The sequence below is a fragment of the Lontra canadensis genome, unplaced genomic scaffold (genome assembly GCF_010015895.1).
Source record: "Lontra canadensis isolate GAN:19392208 unplaced genomic scaffold, GSC_riverotter_1.0 scaffold55, whole genome shotgun sequence".
Lineage (NCBI taxonomy): Eukaryota > Metazoa > Chordata > Mammalia > Carnivora > Mustelidae > Lontra > Lontra canadensis.
In genome coordinates this window covers 4,489,461-4,512,627 of record NW_022631049.1, presented here as the reverse complement: position 1 = coordinate 4,512,627, position 23,167 = coordinate 4,489,461, and the positions used below count along the sequence as shown (strand labels likewise).

General features: G+C 41.8%; 1 protein-coding gene and 1 pseudogene across 1 annotated transcript in view; one reads left to right on the top strand and one right to left on the bottom strand.

Annotated features, from left to right (window-relative positions):
- The first annotated feature begins 9,209 nt into the window (after positions 1–9,209).
- SYNE2 (spectrin repeat containing nuclear envelope protein 2) overlaps positions 9,210–23,167 on the top strand; it is a 332,142-nt gene continuing 318,184 nt past the window's right edge. Inside the window, 1 exon segment of the mRNA XM_032875225.1 lies at positions 9,210–9,344. The gene's annotated coding sequence lies outside the window, so the exon portion shown is untranslated.
- On the bottom strand, positions 13,438–13,624 carry LOC116878138 (annotated as a pseudogene).

The following is a 23,167-nucleotide window of genomic DNA, read 5'->3' as shown; positions in this document are numbered from 1 at the left end:
TCTTTTTGTGTGTAATTATTTCATTTTCACTGTTAGATGGTATCTTCTAGTAAGAAAATAACTCATTTTATTAACCTACTCTTTTATCTATGGACATTTGGGGGTCCTTCTTTGCTTTGCTATTATAAATAATGCTGACATAAGAAATGCTAAAGGAAAGGGGCACCTGGGTGGCTCAGTTGGTTAAATGTCGGCCTTATGTTCAGGTCATGATCTCAGGGTCCTGGAACTGAGCCCCACGTCGGGCTCTCTGCTTAGCAGGGAGTCTGCTTGTCCCTCTTCCTCTCTCTTTCCCTCTCTCTGTTCTCTCTTTCTCTCACTCTCTCAAATAAATGAAATCCTTTTAAAACAATGAATCCTATATGTTTCTAATAGTAGTATTTTTAAAAACAAACTTAACTGAGGAGTAACTTACTTAGAATCAAATGCACAGATGTTTAGTGTGCTGTTCAATGAGGTGTTTTTTTTAAATATTTTATTTATTTATTTGACAGAGAAATCACAAGTAGGCAGAGAAGCAGGCAGAGAGAGAGGAGGAAGCAGGCTCCCCGCTGAGCAGAGACCCCGATGTGGGGCTCGATCCCAGGACCCTGGGATCATGACCTGAGCTGAAGGCAGAGGCTTTAACCCACTGAGCCACCCAGGTGCCCCTCAATGAGGTTTTTTAAAAGATTTATTTATTAGAGAGAGTGAGCACAGGGGAGGAGCAGGGAGAGAATCTCAAGCAGGCTCCCCGCTGAGTGCAGAGGCAAGTGTGGGACTCAGTCCCAAGATCCACAAGATCATGACCTGAGCCGAAATCACGAGGCAAATGCTTAACTGACAGAGACACCCAGGAGACCCAATGCAGTGAGTTTTAATGAACATATATACACGTGCTACCATTTCCACAATCAAAACAGAACATTTACACAACTCCAGAAAATTCCCCTGTACTTCTTCTTCCAGTAACTAGTAGGTAAAATGTTACTTCCCTTCCTCTAGGCAGACATTGATCTGAATTCTACGAGCATGGAGTGGTTTTATTTGTTCTAGAATTTATATAAATGAAATTATATAGCATGCATTCTTTTGTGTTGGCTTCTTTCCCTCAAAAGAATGTTTTCGAGACTTGTTGGGGGAGAAGAAATTTTTGTTACTCCTCAAGGTCCTTCTAGGTGGACTAAGAAAGTCAAATTGACATGAGACGGATTAACAGGAGAAAATCAAATTTACCTTCAGAGGTATAGGGAATCCACATGGAAAATCAAATTTACCTTTATAGTTATAGGGAATCCACATATACATGGAATTCCAGAGACAGTCAGGCAACAGGAGGTTTATCTGAGCTAAGGAGAGGGGTAGAGGTCTGGATATACACAGGGAAGGAAGATCATTAGCAGGAAAGTGAGAGATATTTGGAACAAAGTTTGCCTGTTCTGCAGATAAATTTCTTAGGTAAAGAGGAATCTCTGTTAATAGTTCTCTTCCTGGTACAGGCAGGTCGTTGAGGGGGGTAGGTAAAGAGCTTTTCTGAAAACATGAGTTTTGATTGCTTTTAACTTAAGATAATGGATCTTCCAACCAATTTTTTTTTTTTAAGATTTTATTTATTTGACAGAGAGGGAAATCACAAGTAGGCAGAGAGGCAGGCAGAGAGAGGGGGAAGCAGGCTCTCTGCTGAGCAGAGAGCCCTATGCGGAGTTCAATCCCAGGACCCTGAGATCATGACTTGAGCCGAAGGCAGAGGCTTAACCCACTGAGCCACCCAGGCACCCCTGATCTTCCAAACAATTTTACCAACTGGCTCTAGCAGTGTATAAGAGTTCCTATTGATCTATGTCTTCATTAGCACTTGGTGTTTTCTGATTTCTTAATTTTTCCAGTAACTAGTAGGTAAAATGTTATCTCACTATGGTCTTTTTTTTTTTTTTTTAAGATTTTATTTATTTATTTGATAGACAGAGAACACAAGTAGGGGGAGAGGCAGTCAGAGAGAGAGGAGGAAGCAGGCTCCCTGCTGAGCAGAGAGCCCGATGCGGGACTCGATTCCAGGACCCTGAGATCATGACCTGAGCCGAAGGTAGAGGCTTTAACTCACTGAGCCACCCAGTTGCCCCTTCACTATGGTCTTATTTTAAAATTTCTGATTAGTAATAAGGTGGAACATTTTTTCTCAGTTATTGACCATTTGGGTTTTCTTTTCTCTAAAGTTGCTGTTCAAGTATTCTGTGTCTAATATTTCTCATTCACGTTGTAATTCTATATGGAGGCAAGAGCTTCTTCTCCTCTTCCCCTGCCTTCCTCTCTCTGTCTCCCACTGGCAAAACCTAAGATAAATCATTTGGCAGTGAAACAAAGTGCTGCAGTGGAAAACCTTGTGCATATTTTGTTTTTGTAGAACTACTTCCTCAGGGCAAATTCTTAGTGGGATTATACGTAGCTTTTATGAGATATTGCCAAATTTTTCTCTATATAGGATTGGACCATTTTGCACTCAGCAACGACATATGAGAGTGTTTTTCCACAGAGGCACATGAACGGGGTACATTGTCAGACTTTTGAATCTTTGCCAAACTAATAGGTACTAAGTGATATTTTAGTATAATTTTAATTTGGATTTCTCTTATGGAGTTGGACATCATCTCATATGTTTGGGATCCATTTATATACCTTCTTCTGTGAATTTTCTGTTCATGTGTTTTGCCCATTTTTTCTATTGGATTTTGATGATTCTACTCATTTTTAAATATATATCATGGTAATTAGCCCTCTACTTGCCATGTAAATAGCAATATTTCCTCCCAGCTTGTTTTTTTTTTATTTTATTTTTTAAAAGATTTTATTTATTTATTTGACAGACAGAGATCACAAGTAGGCAGAGAGGCAGGCAGAGAGAGAGGAGGAAGCAGGCTCCAGGGCGAGCAGAGAGCCCGATGTGGGGCTTGATCCCAGGACTCTGGGATCATGACCTGAGCCAAAGGCAGAGGCTTAACCCACTAAGCCACCCAGGCGCCCCTCCTCCCAGCTTGTTATTATCTTTTGACTTTGGTGACAACTTACTTAACTCTGGAAAACAAAAAAATCACATTGCTATCATTATGGCATTGCCTCACATTTAAATGTTAATTTTGAGGAAAATTGACATCTTTTTAATTTTGTTTGCTTTATCCAAGACCATGGAATCCTTTTTATTTGTTCAAGGTTACTACTGAAGTTTTTGTTAAGATTTTTCTCATATAAGTTTGTATGTTTCTTGATAAGTTTAGCTAAGTATTTTATTTTTTGTTGCTTTTGTAAACAGGGTTCAGTTTTACATTAAGTCTTTTATTGCTTGATATATATGAAGAATATTGTTTCTACATGTTAATTTTAAATATAGCAATGTTACTGAATTCCTTGTGTAGGCAGAGAGGCAGGCAGAGAGAGGTGGAAGCAGGCTTTCCACTGAGCAGAGAGCCCGATGCGGAACTTGAACCCAGAACCCTGAGATCATGACCTGAGCTGAAGGCAGAGGCTTTAACCCACTGAGCCACCCAGGTGCCCTGGGTTTGGATATTTATATAATGACATATATCCACCATTATATTATCATACAGAATAGCTTCACTGCCCTAAATGTCCTTTGTGGTCCACCTATTCATCTTTCTTTCCCCTGACCCCCTGGAAACCACTGATCACTTTACTGCCCCCATAGTTTTGCCTTTTTTAGAATGTCTTATTGTTGATGTCCTGCAGTATGTAGCCTGTTTAGATGAGCTTCCTTCACTTAATAACATCCATTTACATTTCCTCTGTGTCTCGTTGGCTCAGCTGGTTAAACCACTGACTCTTGATCTCAGTTCAGGTCTTGATGATGATGATGATGATGATGATGATGATGATGATGGTGTCTCAGAGTTGTGAGTTCAAGCCCCATGTCGGACTCCATGCTGAGCATGGAGCCTACTTAAGAAAAGAATTTCCTCTGGGTTTTTTCATGGCTTGATAGCTCATTTCTTTTTAACACTGAATAATAGTCTATTGTCTGGATGTACCACAATTTATTTATTTTTTCATCTACTGAAGGATATCTTAGTTGCTTCCAAGTTTTGGGAACTACAAATAAAATTGCTGTAAACATCTATGCAGGTTTATATATGGATAGAAGTTTTCAGCCCATTTGAGTAAATACTAAGGAGTAGGATTGCATAATTTTTTAAAATATGCTTTTGGATTCTGGGGCCAATATTTGACTTAGAATTTTTTATATCCATATCCATAAGTGAGAGTTGAACAGTATTTGTCATATTTTGAAATTGATGTCATACTGGCTTCCAAAAAACAATTTGGAATGCCTTTTTCTTTTAAAATGCTCTGAAGGGGCACCTGGGTGGCTCAGTGGGTGAATCCTCTGTCTTTGGCTCAGGTCATGATCTCAGGGTCCTGGGATCGAGCCCCACATCCTGCTCTCTGCTCAGCAGGGAGCCTGCCTCCTCCCCTCTCTCTGCCTGCCTCTCTGCCTACTTGTGATCTCTCTCTCTGTCAAGTAAATAAAAATATTTTTAAAAAATGCTCTGAAATAATGTATCATCCAGGTATCAGATCTTTGGGGATTTAGAATTTCTTTGTGAAGCCATCTGAGCCTGGTACTTTTTCGTGTGGATAGTTATTGGATATCTTTCTTTGTTTCTTCTAATAAAATTGATTTGTCCAGGCTTTCAATATTTAGTGGGATTAATTTTGACATATTGCAGTCTAATACTATGAAAATAATTACATAATACCATGTCACTTTCTATTTTACTATCTTATTGGTTATTTTGAATGGTTATGCTTTTTTCCTCTTTTTTTCTGGATTAGGTTTATTAGTGGTCTGTCATTAAAAGCTTTTTTTTTTCCCCAAATAGTTAGGTTGATTTATTTATTAGTCTATGGCTCTCTGTATTCAACCACATTGATTTCTGTTTTTATCTTTATTTTCTTTCCGCTTTTCTTTGGTATACTTTTTTTTTTTTTACAAGTTTTTTTTTTTTGTTTGTTTGTTTTAAGATTTTATTCATTTATTTGTCAGGGTGAGACAGAACGCAAGCAGGGGGAGTGGCAGGCAGATGGAGAAGCAGGTTCTGCCCTGAGCAAGGAGCCCAAAACAGGACTTGATCCCAGGACCTGGGAATTACAACCAGAGCCTAAGGCAGATGCTTAAGCAAATGAGCCACACAGACATCCCTAGTATAGCTTTTTGAGTTAGAAATAGAATTTATTTATAGTCATTCTTTTGTTTTTATTACATAAATATTTGAAGGCTACAAATTTCCCCTAATCACTGATTTGTTTTTTATAGATTCTGATGTATATTGTTTCCCTTGTTTTTTTTTTTTTTTGTTTTCAGAAATTATGAATTCAATTTGAATACTAATTTTCATTTCATCCAATAGTTCTTTAATAGCACCCTTTAAAATTTCTAGGTGGAAATGATTGTTTTCTGATTTTGTTATCAATTTTTAGTATTATATGTTTATTACTATTACTGCTTAATTAAAATACTATTTGCATTATTTCTACTTCTATTATTGAGAAGTGACACAGTACAAGGTCAATTTTCATGACTGAGTTCATATGTGTTTGGGAGGAAAGTATACTCTCTATTTTTGAGGTGTAAATTTGAATATATCCATGAGACCTACTTTTATTATCTTGTTAGATTTTTTTACATCTCTAATTTGATCTGTTAGACCTTCGTTGGCTTGAGAGAGATGCTGATGTCTCTTATTCTTATTGTATTTTATTGTAAACTGAGCAGTATGATTAATTTAATATTTTGCATTTGAGAGTAAGACAAACAAGATACATAACAGGATTCCTCTAAGTGATACATTTATTTCTGCTAAAAACTTCTCTAGGTTCTAGTCCAGGGACTGTCAATACTACTTTTAAGTTATTAGGCAAATATCTTATTCTTAGGCTTGTCTGTCTTCTGTGTAAAATGAGGTGAGTTATGGGATATTTCTTCAGTCCAATACTCTAATTTATCAATACAATAAAAGTGCTTTTGGAATAATACCTGCTGTTACTGACTGGGGTTATTGTGATAACAGCGATGGTTTGTTCAGTGCTTCCTGCCTGCCAGGCTCCCTGCATAGCACTTTACATATATGTTTTCACTGAATGGAAGCATATTCATTTAGTTTTTCTTCAACCTCTAGAATGTTGGCCTCTCTCTGATTCAGTTGGCAGAAACTTGACAGATTGGCTCAGTATTTTAGGAGACCACCCCCTGCATAAGTTGACAGTGGGTACTTGCGTGTTGTTGGACCCGGCCTTTTACTTGAATCAGGACAATGGTCAGAGAGATCACACTGGTCAAGGGAGCAATCGGGCAACATTTATTTCTGTTAGGTTTCCAGGTTTGGCAGGAAACTAGACCAGAATGAGATAAGGAGCTCAGACCTTTACAGGGTGTGATTAGAGTCTTGGACAAAGAGGAACAGAGTTCTTTTCCTGGCCGGCTATTTTCATCCCCGGCTCATACGAGTGCTCTCAATGTGTAAAAAATAGTGTGGCGAAAGACTGTTCCTTGAGATCAGCAGACATAGCGTCCTAACAAGGAGTGGTTAGCTCAAAGCCAATCTCCTTTTGTCTTTAGTAGTAACTCTGTTGATAACATAGACACAAGTAATAAAATGGTCTCACCCTGCCTCAGATTAAGTAACATAATTCCTGCCCCTTCAGCTAAAGATACTTTGTGTTATTCTCAAACTCACTTATCTATCTGGTCAATCATGTAACATTATTATCTTCTATTACCATCAGGGTTGATATATATGTGATACTAGTGTCAATTCTTCTTCCTCCTGTGCCCCTGGCAGAGACTCAGTTACTATTCAGTTTGCATCCTTTCCTGCCAAACTTCTCAACATGACACCCAAGTAACAAGACTAGGATTTGCTCCCACTATAGAATCTGTTGCCATTCTTATTTAGGCACTCTGGATTCAAAGACAAGGAACTGGGCAGCCTCGTGTGGGACACAGGAATGTAAACGACCTCTCTAGATCAGAGAATTCCATGCCGTGACAGAAAGGAGCTGCTGTCTAACTTTAAGAGTGGCAAATTTAATTCCTTTAATGGCATGAGGATGTCCAACTCGCTTGAATGCCTCAGACTATGTTATTTGTCCTGCTCAGTAGGTATTGAATGTCTGCTTTGGTCGTTCTCACCAGATGCCCCAGCAAAGCTTGTGTACCAAGTCCCAGACGTGCTTTCAATTTGCAAAACTTGTGTTTAGCACAGTTGGGGCTGGCAAAGTCTCTCAGGTGGGCTGTTGAGCTGAATGGGAACTTCTGCTGGATGTAAGTAATAGCTAAGAGGCATCACATGACATCATACTCTGTTGTACTATCTCTGTTTTTCAGTGCATGGGAGAATGTGAGCAGGGCTGGGTTCCTGGCAACCATGAACCTGCCAGTCAGAGATGTAAACACAGGAGCCCTCCGTTCACATGCTCAGTGTTGTGTTTCAAAAGGAATGGGTGTGTCTGTTTGGCTTAGCATTACATTTTATTTTCATTTCAAAGTATGGAGGATCTGTTTCAGTGTTCTTGTCATCAGTCTAATTTGCTGATTTAAAAGTAGGTATTACTTTTATATCCAAACAGGCATGGCTAGGAGACACCATAGATCATTAAAACTCTAACTGGGAACACCTGAAAGCAATTTTGAGACACTATTCTAGACCTTCTTAAGTGCACTAGATATGGAACAATAGTCCTTTCACTTTGAGGACTTGTAGCACAGACGCCTACAAAGGAACAATAATTAAGAAATGATTCATAATATTTTCTCCAGAGACTGTTGCTATGATGATTTTGCAGCATCTACTCTAAAGGAAGCAACCAATGTAAAATGGAAATGAATAGCATGAAATAGGACAGAGAAGGAAAATAACAGACAATGCTTTGTAGACAGCTCCATAAACCCTAGAGCCCAGACTTTCCTGAAATTGACTCTTTCATTTATATGTGTTGTGCCAGGCAACATGGTTCTATGAAAAGACATGGTAGGACCAGAAGGATCTTCTTGCTTTATAGACCTTTCTTGTGACCTACGCCATTAGTAATAAATAATGCAAACCTGGGAAGTCTAAGAAGAGAGGAGATACTATCAGAATGATTATCTTGGATTACAAGGAATCACACATAGATTGACACTGCTGTTTTGTTGAGTTGAGCTACTGACCACCAGTAAAACGGATGTCAAATAACTGAATCATCTGGTACTCATGGAAGTACAAGTTTTCGTGCCTACGAGTTTTTGAAACAATTGTCCCAAACTGTGGGTAAAATTTGCAACAATTTTTTTCGCATTAATACGTGTTAATTTAATGCATTATCTGCTCCTTACCACTTGGTTTGGATCAAAACCACCAAATTTAAGTAATGCAGACAAGATTCTGTAGCCATACAATATATATGAACTCGGATTTATAAGAAGTTTAATTTGCGATACAAAGACAATATTTTAAAGTCATATATTTATGTAATAATAGTGAGTTCATACAATACCTTTCATTCAGAACTTAGTAATACAGTACAGGAGCTAAGTGGGAGTCAATCGACATCATCCTGAGTCCAAGGGCATTGAGTAATTTGTTGGTATATCTAACTTGCCCCCGCAGGATGGATTCCCAAGGATCTAGCTTCCAGTGAGTTTCAGATCTGGAAGATGCATATGGTGTTTTAAGACGTGAGGCAGTACTTGTGCAGGGGGAGGAAAGGACCCAGTATTCTGCATTTTAACAAGGGCCTCGCCTTCCCTCCAGGTGATCCTGAAGTCTGGACCACATTATAAGAAATACTGACCAAGACCTTAAAGGTCATTTAATCCCAAATCCTCATTTTACGAAGGGTCCACAAAGGTTAGATGACTTGATCAAGGTTTGGTAGCTAATTTGCTCATCGGCTGTCTTCCTCCCACCCCTAAGACCCGTGATTCTGGATGGTTAGAGAAGTTCCTTGATGAAATCGGGAAGGGAGTTTGTGACATTTTTTCTTCCCCCCGGTCGTTAACCTGCATGGAATTAGCATCTCCCTCTGACCATCTCTGACGTTCCAGAACACCGAGAGAAAGTTGCCAGGCCAGGGCGGTCGCTGGGCCTGCGGGGGGAGGCGGGCGGCTCCGCCTCCGGCATTCGCGGGCGGGCTCCACACTGGCCGCGGAGCGGCGAGCGCGGTACTCGGAGGCAGGCGGCGGGCGGGGAAGGCGCGGGGCGTGGTTTGCAGCTTTCTGAGCGCCAAGGAGCGGAGCGCGCTCAGCTGCGTCCCGAACCTTCGGCTGGACCGAAAAAGCGAGCGGGAGAACGAGCAAAGGGCGCGATCGTGGGAGCAAGGCAAGTGGGGCGCCGACCTGGTTCGGGCCCAGCCCGCGCCCTCACCCCTCGCCGGGCCAGCAGCGGGTGAGCGCGGTCGCGGGCCCCCAGCGCCCTGGTGCGCCCCGGAGAGAGCGGGCTGAGGCGGGGAGGGAAAGCGGGAGGGAGGGAGGGGAAGGGGCGGGGGCGAGGGAGGGAAAGGTCCCCGAGCCGGGGGCGGGGGGCGGTAGGCGCGAGAACCCACCGGTTGTCGGGGTCCGAGCCCGGTCACCGGAAACTTTGCCCTGGTGGGGAGAGCGGGGTGCGTGGAGGGCGCCGCAAACTTGTCAGCGGGCGGGGCGCTCCGGGGGTTGGAGCGAGCGCCGGCGGGTGGCGTTTGTCTCTCCGGCTTCTTTGTGTCACCTCCGGGCCCCGGCCCGCCTGGGCGGCCGGCTCGGAAAGGGGCTGCGCGGGGGACTCGGCCCTGATCCCCGCGCCGCCCCCGTCGGGCCCAGGCCCCGGCACTCCCGATCCGCTGATTGTTTTCCTTCGTCGCGTCACGCCTGGGCGGGAAAGATTTTGAACCCCGCGTGAGCTAGAACGCGGAGAGCCGCGGCGCGCTGATTGCCAAATCGTGGGCGGCGCGAGGCTCGCCCCGCGTCCCCGGGCACCCGGCGGGCAGGGGCGCACTGGGGCTGGACAGGGCGCGGGGACCCGCGGGCCCCGGCACTGGAGGAACAGCGGCGGGCGCGGCAGCCAAGCGCCCCCGCGGCGGGGGCGGCTCGGACGGCTCGGATTATAATTCCATTTTGATTGCTTGGGGTCTTTGTTGTCTGAAATTGCCTTGAGGGTCTGACGGTAGCACCTTCCCCTCCTTAGGTTATTTTTCTTCTGTTAAAAAAAAGGGAGGGGGCGGGGGACTTGTGTGGAATCAGTGGTGCTCGTACCGACACGAGCCGCCTTATTAGATGGAGATCCTGAAGTCCTGTGTAACATTTGCCTTTGTGGACGCTTGTTATTTCCGAAAGTTATTATTTTCCCCTCCCCTAGTGGAAGGGAGCGTCTGAGCTGGATGCCAGCAGGCTCGATTGTGTACAGGCACCAGCAAGTCAGAGCCCAGCCGAGGGAGTTTCTTTGTAGCCGCTCACTTGGGCATCGCTCTCCCCCCCCCCTTTTTAAAAGTTTGATTTCAAGCAACTTTCATCTGCTTTTTTGAAAGTTTCCCTAGCCCCGAAGTCCTCCTTGCAGTTATTACGTGGTTGTGCTCGGATGGGTTCGGTACTTTTAGGCTTGGGGGTTACAATAAACGTATGAACCATACCTGGCCCTTCACCCGGTTCCCTGCCACTGAGAACGTGTAAATATCACCAGGAGAAGGTATTCTCCTTTTATGAGTTGGAATATTTGACGTGTTTTTGTACTTTAGTTAATGACTCATTTTTTAGGTCTTTTTTTTTTTTTTTTTTTTCTGGAAAACTGGTGGGACTTTCAAAGGCTTTCCCCGAGATAATTACTGAGCGAACGGCCTTAGCCCCGCCATTACGCCCCCTACCCCCAATGCACCGCGAGGGAGAAGGGAGCAGGTGTAATCCTCATTAAGTTGTTTTTGTTGTTTTGTGAAGACTCTGGAGCTGTCAAAATAAGTAAAAAGTGGAAATTCTTAGTTCTTTGTTCACATATTTGAATCAACTGAACTTTATTTGAATTCAACAAAAATAAAAATCAAACCAGTTTGGTCAGCTTAGCTTTGTACATTAAGATTGCTTAAAAAAAAAAAAAATCATGTGAATAAGATTACCCAGTTAGAAGTTTTACAAGCATTTCAGTGCCTTTCTGCTGGTTGTGTTTGCAGGATATTGCAATACGTTCAGGGAAGTGAATCACAGTGAGATTATTCTAGATAGTGCCCTCAGTAGTTTTATTTTTTTAAAGCTTTTGTTGATTTATTCAACAGAAAGAGAGAGATTACAAATAGGCAGAGAAGCAGGCAGAGAGAGAGGGGGAAGCAGGCTTCCCGCTGTGCAGAGAGCCCGACGTGGGGCTCGATCCCAGGACCCTGAGATCACGACCTGAGCCGAAGGCAGAGGCTTAACCCACTGAGCCATCCAGGCGCCCCCCTCAGTAGTTTTAACAGAATTTAAAGTAAAGCTCAAAAACGGAATCAGGCATGTCTTAATAAGTAAAGGTAAGTGTGGAAAGCAATTGAGTAATTTGTCATTACTCATGTTTTTCATACAGATTTTTAATCATCTCACAAAATCGTTCATTTACTCAAATAAGCTCTTACCATATGTTAGCCATTGTGCCCAAATCTGGGGTTCCAAATAATAATAATTACCATTTATGGAGTGCTTATTTTATACCAGTAAGTGCTTTGCATAGATTACCTCATTTATCTGATAAATATTTATTGAGTGCCTACAGTGTATTGTGCTAGGTGCTGAAGTTACAGCAGCGCACGGGACTGCTGTGGTTCCCACCAGTCATGGGGGAGAGCTGGGGAAGATCCGCAGAACATGAAAAACATTAGCAAACTGATTGCAGATTTTACAGTGTGAATCAGATCGCACACTTTCCTGTTGAAAATCCTTCAGTAGTTTCCCATCTCCCTCTGAGTGAAAGGCAGACCTGACTGGCCCCTAGAGCTTACTCCATCTGGTCCTCCTCATTTCCCAGTCCTTCACCTTTTTGATCTTATCTGCTGCTCTGCTTCTTGCTCATACTTCTACAGCCAGACTAGTTTCCTTGCTGTCTGAGATGCCTTTCGACTCGCTGTTTCCTCTGCTTGGAATGCTCCCTGCACAGCCTGTGTATCTGTCTGGTTCCCTCCCTGACCCCCTTCACTTCTTTACTCAATATTGTGTTCTCAGTGAGCCTTGGCAAAACCCCAGATTTAAATAATCACCAGCTCTCTTGTAACTCCCATTCCCCTGTTCACGATTTATTGTTTTTCTCCATGGCACTTTTTTTTTCCCTAAAGATTTTATTTGTCAGAGAGAGAGAGAGAGAGAGAGAGAGCGCGCACGCACAAGCCGGGGGAGCAGTAGGCAGAGGGAGAAGCAGGCTCCCCACTGAACAAGGAGCCTGGCGCGGGACTCAGACCTGAGCCAAAGGCAGACACTTAACCGACTGAGCCACCCAGGCATCCCTTTCCATGGCCCTTAGGACCATAAAACTAAACTTACTCTATTTTTCCTCATTTGTTAATGGTCTCTCTTCCCCTGCTAGATTGCACTCCATCAATGCTGTTGTAGTCGCTGTGGTATTCTCAGAGTCTGGAACAGTGCCTGACGTGCACTGGATCCTTAAGAACTGTTGAATGAATGTTGAGTAGAAAGGAGGAGACTACAGGGGGCCGAAACAGAGACCAGGGGCTCCTGTGTTAATAGTGAGAAGCCCTCTCTGCAGCTGATGTTTAAGCTGAATGTTTGTTAAGAAGGAGCTGGCCTTGTAGTTGGGGAAGGAGGTTGTGGGGAGGAGAGAGGCATGGCAGAAGATCAGCGGGAGAAACAGCCTTGAGTCAGGAGAGAGCTTGGCTTTGCTGGAACTGGGAGAAGATGGTTATGCCTGAGCACTGTCAGCTGGAGGGAAAGAACTAAGTGAAGATGGAATGGTAATCCGGTGGAAGATCAAGCAGGGCCTTCCTTGTAGGCCAAGATTTGGATAAATTGAATCCCCATGTATACCCTATTAGCCCTGTTTTATAGTTTATGAAACTGGGCATCAGGTAGTTTTCTGCAGCTACCTGGTATGTGAATGGCAGAGCCTAGGATAGAAAGCCTGGCCCTCTGACGTCAGAACACTTACATTTGACCCCATGCCAGTGTCAAAAGACAGAGTCCCCATCCTGATGGATGAGCCATTGCGGTATACACGTGGCAGTGCTGGAAAAGGTGTTCTTCCGGTGCCTGGGGAGGGGAAGCACCTTGTTCTGCCCAGGAGTGGAACATGCCAAACTGGAAGAAAATGGAATCATTTTTCCATTTTTTTATTATTATGAACTATCTCACATTGCCTACATCTTAATGAAGAAGTAATATTCATGTTAAATGCAACAACCTGTGCTTCAGGACTTCGCCGGGTGTTCACTTTTTAGTCTGGCTTGCTTTCCCATCTACCACTGACCGGTTCAAATGCCCCCTTTCTTAATTTGACCAAATGAAAGAGCGTGTCTGAAATAGTGTAAAATCGCTTGTGTTTCAAGTCTGTTACTCTTCACTGAATTGCACGGGTTATGTTCTTTTCTGGTCGTTATCTTCAATTAGCAATAATCGCGCCTCGGATAAACCTCATTGGCTACGATACTGCCACTGCGCAAAGCTCTGGTCGTTATCTTAAACTGTCTCCACGTTGCGGGTTAGTGTGATAATTCTTAAGCTGCACTTATTTAGAGGATAAAATTTGGTAAATTTTTCACTTATATAAAGACCTGTGAAACCATCTCTCCCTTTGGCCCCTCCCTATCCCCTACATCCTCTTTTCCTAGACAATCGAAGATAGCTTTTTTTTTTTTTTTTTTTTTTTTTTGGGACAGACAGAGATCACAAGTAGGCAGAGAGGCAGGCAGAGAGAGAGAGGGAAGCAGGCTCCCCGCTGAGCAGAGAGCCCGATCTGGGGCTCGACCCAGGACCCCGGGATCATGACCTGAGCCGAAGGCAGAGGCTTTAACCCACTGAGCCACCCAGGCGCCCTCCGAAGATACCTTTTTGACCCCTATGGATTAGTTCGTATTTTTAGAATTTTATGTACATGGAATCATAACGTCTCTTTTTTGTCCGGCTTCTTTCACTCAGCATAATTATTTGGAGGTTCCTCCGCGGTTCACCGTGTTCTTTGCTGTGCGCTATTCTACTGTATGGATCTACCCTAGTGCATCCATCCGTTCACCCATTGATTGACATGTGGCTTTTTTCCCAATTTTTGACTATTAAAAATAAAGCTTCTGTGGACATTATGTACAGTCTTATGTAGGCTTCTGCTTTCATTCCCCCTTGGTAAATATTTAGGAGTGGAATGGCTGGATCATATGGTAGATAAGTGTTTTGAAGGGGTTGTTCTATTTTACGTTCCAAAGCTGTGTATGAGGGTTCCCGTGGCCCTGCGCCCATGTCAATACTTCGTGCGGTCAGGCTTTCCAGGGACATTCTGCTAGAGGTACAGTGGTATCTCATTGTGTTTTTAATTTGCAGTTCCCTGATGACTAATGATATGCTTATTTACCACCCATGTATCTTCTTTTTTTAATATTTATATTTATATTGTTTATGTTTTTTGCCTCCCTTTTTTTTTATTGGGTTGGTTGCTTCCTTATTACTGAGTTTTGAGAATTCTTTGTTTTCCAGATGCAAGCTCTTTATCGGATACATGATTTGCAATATTTACTTCTAGTCTGTTCCTCATCTTACTGTCTCTTAACAGTATCTCAGAAGATCAGAAGTTTCAAATTTTAATGAAGTCAGTTTATCAATTTATTCTTTTATGAATTGTACTTTTGATGTTGTACCTTAAGAAATCTTTGCCTAGGGGCGCCTGGGTGGCTCTGTGGGTTAAAGCCTCTGCCTTCGGATCAGGTCATGATCCCGGGGTCCTGGGATTGAGCCTCTCCCATCGGGGCTCCCTGCTCAGAGGGAGGCCTGCTTCTCCCTCTCCCACTCCCCTCGCTTGTGCTCCTCTCAATGTGTCTCTCTCTGTCAAATAAATAAAATCTTAAAAAAAAAAAAAAAAGGAATGTAAAACTATAGTTATCATTTTACATTTAGGTCAGACTACTTTGAGTTAGTATTTGTTTACAGAGTGAAGTATGCATTGAAGTTTACCTTACTGCTAACGGGAACATTTGGCAATTTCTAGAGACAGGTAATGTACAGAGATGATGTCTTGTGTGTGTTACAGGTGGGGGATAGGTGGTATTTGCTGTTGGCATCTAGGGGGTCAAAACCAGGGATGCTGCTCAAGATACTGCAGTGACCAAGAGCAACAAAGAATCATTCAGACAAAATGTCAGTGGTGCTAAGGCTGAGAAACGCTAGTCTAGAGGTTTATCAATTTTACTGACCTTCGCAATGAACCAGCTATTGGTTTTATTGATATTTTCTTTTGTTTTTCCATTTTCTATTTAACTAACTTGTCACTCTGATCCTTATTGTTTTTCGTATTCTAGTTTCTTTCTTTTTTTTTTTTTCAAAGATTTTATTTATTTATTTGCGAGAGAGAGCATGAGCAGGAGAGGGGCAGAGGGAGAAGCAGACTCCCCAGTGAGCGGGGAGCCTGACTCAGGGCTCAGTCCCAGGACTCTGAGATCATGACCTGAGCTGAAGGCAGACACTCGGACAAGTCACCCAGGCTCCCCGTTATTCTAGTTTCTTTAGGTCATTGATTTTGTAACAGTATTTCTTTTCCTACATAGATGTTTAGTCCTGTAAATTTCCTTCCAGGTACTGCTTTATTGACATCTCACAAATCTTGATATGATGTAAACATTTTTATTCAGTTCAAAATACTAAAACACATTTTGTTTGATATATACTCAGACCCTGAGTTACCCATATTACTTGATTTTGAAATATTTGTGGATTTTCTAGAGTTCTTTCTGTTAATGATTTCTAATTCAATTCCATTGTTGTCAAAGAGCATACTTGGTATGGCTCAAATCCTTTTACATTTATTTAGAGTTATTTTATAGCCCAGAATATAATTTCTTTTGTTAAATGTTTTATGTGCACTTGAAAAGAATGTGTATTTTAATTATACCATGTTAAAGGAATGTGATATCAATATGACTTGTCCCTGTTCATGTTAACCTTGATCACCTGGCTGAGGTGTCAGGTTTCTCTCAAGTTACTCTTTTCTCCCCCTTCTGTACTGTACTTTTTGGTAAGGAAGTCACTGTGTGCAGCTCACACTTAAGGAATGCAGAGTTATGCTTCACCTCCTTGAAGGGTGTGGTGATCTCTGTCTTCTACTTAAAAAAAAATTTTTTTTGAAGACTTTATTTATTTATCCAACAGAGAGAGACACAGAGAGAGAGGGAACACAAACAGAGGGAGTGGGAGAGGGAGAAGCAGGCTCCCCACTCAGCAGCCCCTGATGGGGCGCTTGATCCCAGGACCCTGAGATCAGGACCTGAGCCAAAGGCAGACGCCTGAGTCACCCAGATGCTCCTGTCTTTTATTTATATTTTATTTTTTAAAAAGTTTATTTAAATAATCTCTGCACCCAACATGGGGGTTGAACTCATGACCCTGGGATCAAGAGTCGCATGCTTTTCCTACTGAGCCAAACAGGTGTCTCCACTATAATGATTTCTTTTATGTATGTATTCTTAAAGATATTATTTGTTTTGGGTGCACAAGCAGAGGGGATGGGCAGAGGCAGAGGGAGAAGGAGACTCCCCGCTGAGCAGGGAGCTGACAATGGACTTGATCCCAGGACCCCAGGATTATGACCTGAGCTTAATGCAGATGTTTCACCTACTTAGCCACCTAGGTGCCCCATCTCTGTCTTTTAATTGCATTGTTTAGACCCTTTGTATTTAACGTAGTTATTAACGTGGTTGGGTTTAAATCTATAACCTTGCTATTTGTTTTCTGCTTTTCTCATCTGTTCATTGTTTCTTTTTTTACCTTTTTGGGTCTGTCTTTGGATTTATTGACCATTTTTCATCATTCTAATTTATATGCTTTTTCTTTGGCTTATTAGCTGTCATTCTTTATTTTGTTATTTTAGTGGCTGCTTTAGGGTTTGTAGTATACACCTTTAACTCATTACAGTTCACCTTCAGGTGTTATTATCCTACTTCATGTACAGTATGAACACCATGTTTGTAATAGTACATTTCCATTACTCTCCTTGTAACCTTTTTGCTTTGTCATATATTTTATATTTTGTCTTTGATAGACCAACCCCATGCTATATTATTATTTTTGTTTGAATAGTTAGTTATTTTTTCAATTTAAAAAAATTTTAAGTTAAGCTCCTTTTTATTTTTTATTTTACTTTATTTTTTTGAGAAAGCGAGAACATTCACACCTGTGTGTGAGTGGGGACGGTCAGAAGGAGAGGGAAAGGGAGAGGGAGAGGGAGAGAATCTTAAGCAGGTTCCACACTGGCATTGAGCCCCATGCAGGGGTTTATCCCATGATGCTGAGATCATGACTTGAGCCAAAATGAAGAGTTGGACACTTAACCCACCACCAGGATCTCCTGAACAATCAGTTATTTATTTATTTTTTAAAGGTTTTATTTATTTATTTGTCAGAGAGAGAGAGAGGGAGAGAGAGAGTGAGCGAGAGCACACAAGCAGGGGAAGTGGCAGGCAGAGGGAGAAGCAGGCTCCCCACTGAGCAAGGAGCCGGTAGGACTCCATCCCAGGACACTGGGATCATGACCTGAGCTGAAGGTAGATGCTTAACTGGCTGAGCCACCCAGGTGTCCCCAGTCAGTTATTTTTGAAAGAGATCTAAATAATAAGGAAAAAATCATATATGTACCCATTTAGCTCCACAGGTTATATTCTTTATTGTTGTATTGTTAAATGATAGTAAATCATAGATGTTGAGGTTATTGGATTCATATATATATGTATGTATATAAAAATATATTCTAGGGGCCTGGGTGGCTCAGTGGGTTAAAGCCTCTGCCTTCGGCTCAGGTCATGATCCCAGGGTCCTGGGATCGAGCCCCACATCAGGCTCTCTGCTCAGCAGGGAGCCTGCTTCCCTCTCTCTCTCTGCCTGCCTGCCTCTCTGCCAACTTATGGCCTCTGTCTGTCAAATAAATAAATAAAAAATCTTAAAAAAAATATATATATATATATATATATATATTCTAACTTCTAACGTTAGAGTAAACTTTGAAGAAGTAGTGAAATTCAGAAATCAGCGAAGTTCATTTTCTTAAACTCTGTTGAATTGCCGTTGAATAGATCATTACTCTAATAGAAAGATGGTTCAGGATGCTGTAGAGTATTACAACATTCCAAACACCTGGACTTGGAGAACTCACTAGACAGGCACTGATGAGTGTGCTGTGGTTCTTTTCTTTCCTCTGGGCAACATTAGGAAGGTGGTTGGAGAGAAGGAATCAGTCCACCTGTGCTGATATTTTCCAGACCCTGAGAAACTTTGGAAGCATTTTTTTCTTTTGATGGTTTGTGAGACGAGAAAGTATGGTTATATAGCTCCTCAGGTCAAGGCAACACATATTTTAAAAATTTTACTTATTTTTTTAAGAGCTTTTATTTATTAGAGAGCAGGAGGAGGAGGAGAGGGAGAGGGACAGGCAGAGTCCATACTGAGCGGGGCAGGGGGGGGTGGTGGGAGGGGAAAAATGCGGGGATCTCAGGACCCTGAGATCATGACCTGAGCTGAAGGCAGACACTTAACTGACTGAGCCACCCCAGGTGCCCCGTCAAAGTAACACATTTGAGAACAGTGAGCCTCAAGCTTCTGCTGGTCCGAGTCCCTATTGGATTGAAGACTCCAGTCTGAGACGCAGTTCTTGGATCTCTCTAGAATTTGCCATCTACTTGTTACTCTGATTGCAGCTGACTTTTCCTTTTCCTTTGAGTACTGCCCGTGTTTGCTGTTTGTCATCAGTGAGCAGCGCCTCTCTGTCCGGTCATGTAAATGCACCCCTGGTCTAAATATATATATATATTTTAAGATTTTATTTATTTATTTGACAGAAAGACAGATCACAAGTGGGCAGAGAGGCAGGCAGAGAGAGAGAGGGAAGCAGGCTCCCCGCTGAGCAGAGAGCCCGATGTGGGACTCGATCCCAGGATCCTGGGATCATGACCTGAGCCGAAGGCAGAGGCTTTAACCCACTGAGCCACCCAGGTGCCCTGGTCTAAATATTAATACACTGATGAATACTCAGCTATAAAGGAGGGGGAAAATCAATTCATTCCGCAAGTTAATTTATTTTGTGAATATTTATCGAGTCTGGGCTCTGGAATCTTGATGAAAATGTATGCCCCTTGCTCTTGGAAAGGCAACTGTCCAGTAGGAGAAAGACCCACCAGCAGAGGTGTGTGCAATCCCGTGTGGTAACTGGTGATCTCTACAATGCAGACCCCAACAGAGCTGTGGGATTAAGCTTAGAACAGGGCTTCTCTAAGTGTGTTCCCGGCACCAGCAGTGTCAGACATACTGAATCAGAAAGCTTGAGGCTAGAGCCCAGCCATCTGTGTTTAACAAGCTTTCCAAGTGATTATGATGCGTGTTCAAGTTCATGAACCACTGGCCTAGAGGATTAGATTTCTCTGAGATTTTTTCCCCAGCTTCAAAATTCTGTGAGTATTGATTTAGAAATGTGATATTTACTCCATTGTACTTTTTTTTTTTGCTTATGGTATAAACTGTATAAAAAGCATCATCTTTGTTCCAACATGTGTTTTTATTACTCATTTCCCCCTCTTGTACCTCCTACTCATGATGAACTACAGTATCGGTGTTACTGATTCCTTATCATTTATCCCCATGTCTTTGCATCCTTAGAGATGATAGCCTACAAAGAACAACACTGTGCAGCAAAGTATCAGTCCATAAAATGAAATCATTCCTTGTTGACGTTAGCTCATTGATAATGAAGGATTTTCTTCCATTTCATCTAGATTGGGAGCTGTGCTGAAGTGCTTTGGGTACACAAGGTTGTATGTGTCTGTGTGTTTCCCAGCAGGCGTCGTCACTTTCATTTGATGTTCGCCAGTGTGCATTTCAGACTTTCTAAGGTCAAGCCAAGTCTGATGGTCCTGTAGCCAGGGATGTCTAAGAGATTTATCACCCCATTGTACTTAAAGAGCAGTGTTGGCACTAATAAAATATCATGTAAAACATGAATTGTTATGTGGGTAAAACAAATTCAAAAGGACAGAGTTATACCTGACATTGGAGTAGTAGTAAACTGGATTTAAAAAAAAATATTATGAAAAATTGCATATATATGCAAAAGCAGAGATAATAGTGAAATGAACTCCTGTGGAAATATTACTCGGTAACGGTAATGATAAAATCCTGCGAATGTGGCTTGACTTACTCCCTCACCCATCCCCCCCATGTGGGATTATTTTGAACTAAATTCCACATATCATATTATTTCACCCATAAATAATTAGATCTTAAATTATTTGAGCTAGTAAGATGCTAGAGAGGAATGTGCAACTGAATTACAAGTAAACATTTTATGGTTATACATTAAATTATAGATAAAGTTTACTGGAAGTTGTTTACCCAAAAGATAGTAAAACAAAACAGTGGTGTGGAGACATATACGTATATTCCTGTTAAAATTCACTAATATTCTGGTTACAGCTGAATACATTCTGTCAAAATATTTTATAAACCTTCATCATCATGATAGCAATCTATACCTTATACTTACAGACAATTTTCCAGAAGAATGAGGAAGACTATACACCCATATGTGCTACCAGAATTGAAATATCATGCTGGACAGGGAACCTTTCATTTGAAAGGCAGATTTTTGGGAAGGGATGTATTATGAGAGGGTTTTGTAGACTTCTAGGCACATTTTTAATATATTTAAATTAAAAATTCTTATTCCTCATTTTATTTTTTTTTTAAGATTTTATATATTTATTTGACAGAGATCACAAGTAGGCAGAGAGGCGGGCAGGGAGAGAGGAAGGGAAGGAGGCTCCCTGCCAAGCAGAGAGCTCAATGCGGGGCTCGATCCCAGGACCCTGAGCTGAAAGCAGAGGCTTTAACCCACTGAGCCACCCAGGCACCCCTTATTCCTCATTTTAGCAGTTATGTGGCTTTATTTGAAAAGAAAAGGTATTTAACATTTAGGGATGAACAATACATCTTTAAAAGAAAAATGCTCTCATCTTAGTCCATGTGCTATACACCCCTCTTTTCATCAAGGTTAGAGTTGACCTATTTAATTAGAGCTTGGGCTGAGAGATACTTCATGTTTGGGGAGGGGGTGGGTGATGTAGAATTAATCTACACAGACATACCACCACTTTTCTCCTACTCTGGCTTTCGAGTACAAGCCAGGGTAGCCTGAGGATAAAATTGATCATATTATGGCTGGGATCTGTAGGTATGGCTGTTCTGTGTGATATATTAAATAATGGGTCATACCATAAAAGTTAGCTAATTTTCATTTACAGAAGATTTAATTACTCAGAAGTAATCTTTATCTTAAGTGTAAACTGAAACAAAATAAATAAAGACCATTTCCCATGCCCCCAAAACAAATAATAAAGAATAAAACCCCCACAACTCAAATGAATCTAAGCTATTAGTACTATGGTGGGTGACACAGCCAATGTATGATGGGATCATTTGGTAGAATAATGCATGCTAGAGCTTTTTGTTCAAAATTTTGAACAAGTGATTCAGAAAGAAAAAAATAAAAAAGGGGTGCCTACTATAAATTCTGTTTTTAAAACTGTTAAAGGTGTGTTTTATTATCTGCATTTGTATGTTGACAAGAAAAATGGGTCACAACACAAGTGTTCTCTTGAATGTCCTTTAGAGTCACTCATTTGATGACACTGAGTAAGAACTTTTACTGTTAATAGACCTTTGTTTAAAAGAAAGTCTGTTACCTTTGTAGTCTTTGTACTTTCTTTCATTATAGGAAGCTTCAGCTTAGTTGCATAATAATTAATTTAATAGCTAGTGTTTAGTCCAGAACTGGTTATGATTCCTTCCAGGCCAGATGAAAAGAAACGCCAGAATGTTTATAACCACAGGTTGGTGATTTGGTGACAAGACTTTGTTAGTGATGGTTTCTGAGACTTGGAAAGTAAGCTTGCCCCTTTCATGAGTGATCGTGTTGTCTCCCGGTTGGCTGCGCGTTTTCTTAGTGACTGCTGCTGATTTCAGGTTTGAGCAGGGCAAATATGTTTTGGAATGATCAACATATTCTTTCAGGTTATATATGCCTGTTAAACCTTATAAAGTTAATGTTAATGTTGTATGTTCCACAAAGAAGGGAGGATTTAATGGTCTTCCTATCCTTGCCTTCCAAATTATTATTATTTTTTTTCTGATTTGCTTTTTAGGGGCTTGGGGGTGGAGGTGGGAACAGAGAAAAATAAGTGAATCTGGGAGACTGTGGACCTGCTTGTGTATGACCCTGGATGAGAACAGAACCAAAATGGCCTCAATGTGCTGGTAGGATAAGACACAATTTACTGAAGTCCTGGCCTTGGGTAACATTCCCGTGTGTGTAAGTACTAAAAGAACGAGTGGATTTTGGAAATGTCTGTGCCGTAGTGGAATGGTTAAGAGCATAGCTTCTGAAATCAGACTGACCTTGGTTCAGATCCTGGCTTTGTCGTATACTAGCTCCGTCGCTTTGGACAAATGACATAACCTCTCTGAGTAGAGTTTTCTCATCTGTAACATGGAGGTCAATATACGATTTGCCTTAAAGGAGGGTGATGAAAGTTACTGAGATAATACACATAGTGGACAGTACGGTATTTATTGTTGCATACTGCACAACACATTGTAATCAATGCTAGCTGTTACATTCAGTTCAAGGGTGGGGTGAACTAGGGGCTAAGTGACAGGTGTGGAGGTGGCAATAAGAAGTGGTCAGATATGGCCCCTGTTCTTCAGGGACTGGGGGAGTTGGCTTCATGAACTAATTATTCTAGTATGAACCAGAATGAAAGAAATGGCACCTGAAGTGAAGGCAAAGTGCTGTGCATGTGTAACGTCAGTGGTAATTAATGCCTGGTTTGGGGAAGTTAGGGCTAGATTTGTAGCACATCGACGTTAAATTTGGGCCTATAGCCAGGCCCACAATGCAGACTAGGGCTTTTGTGGATGGCGAATGGAGGAGAGTAGATTAGACTGAAGAAGAGCACAGACTACAGGGCA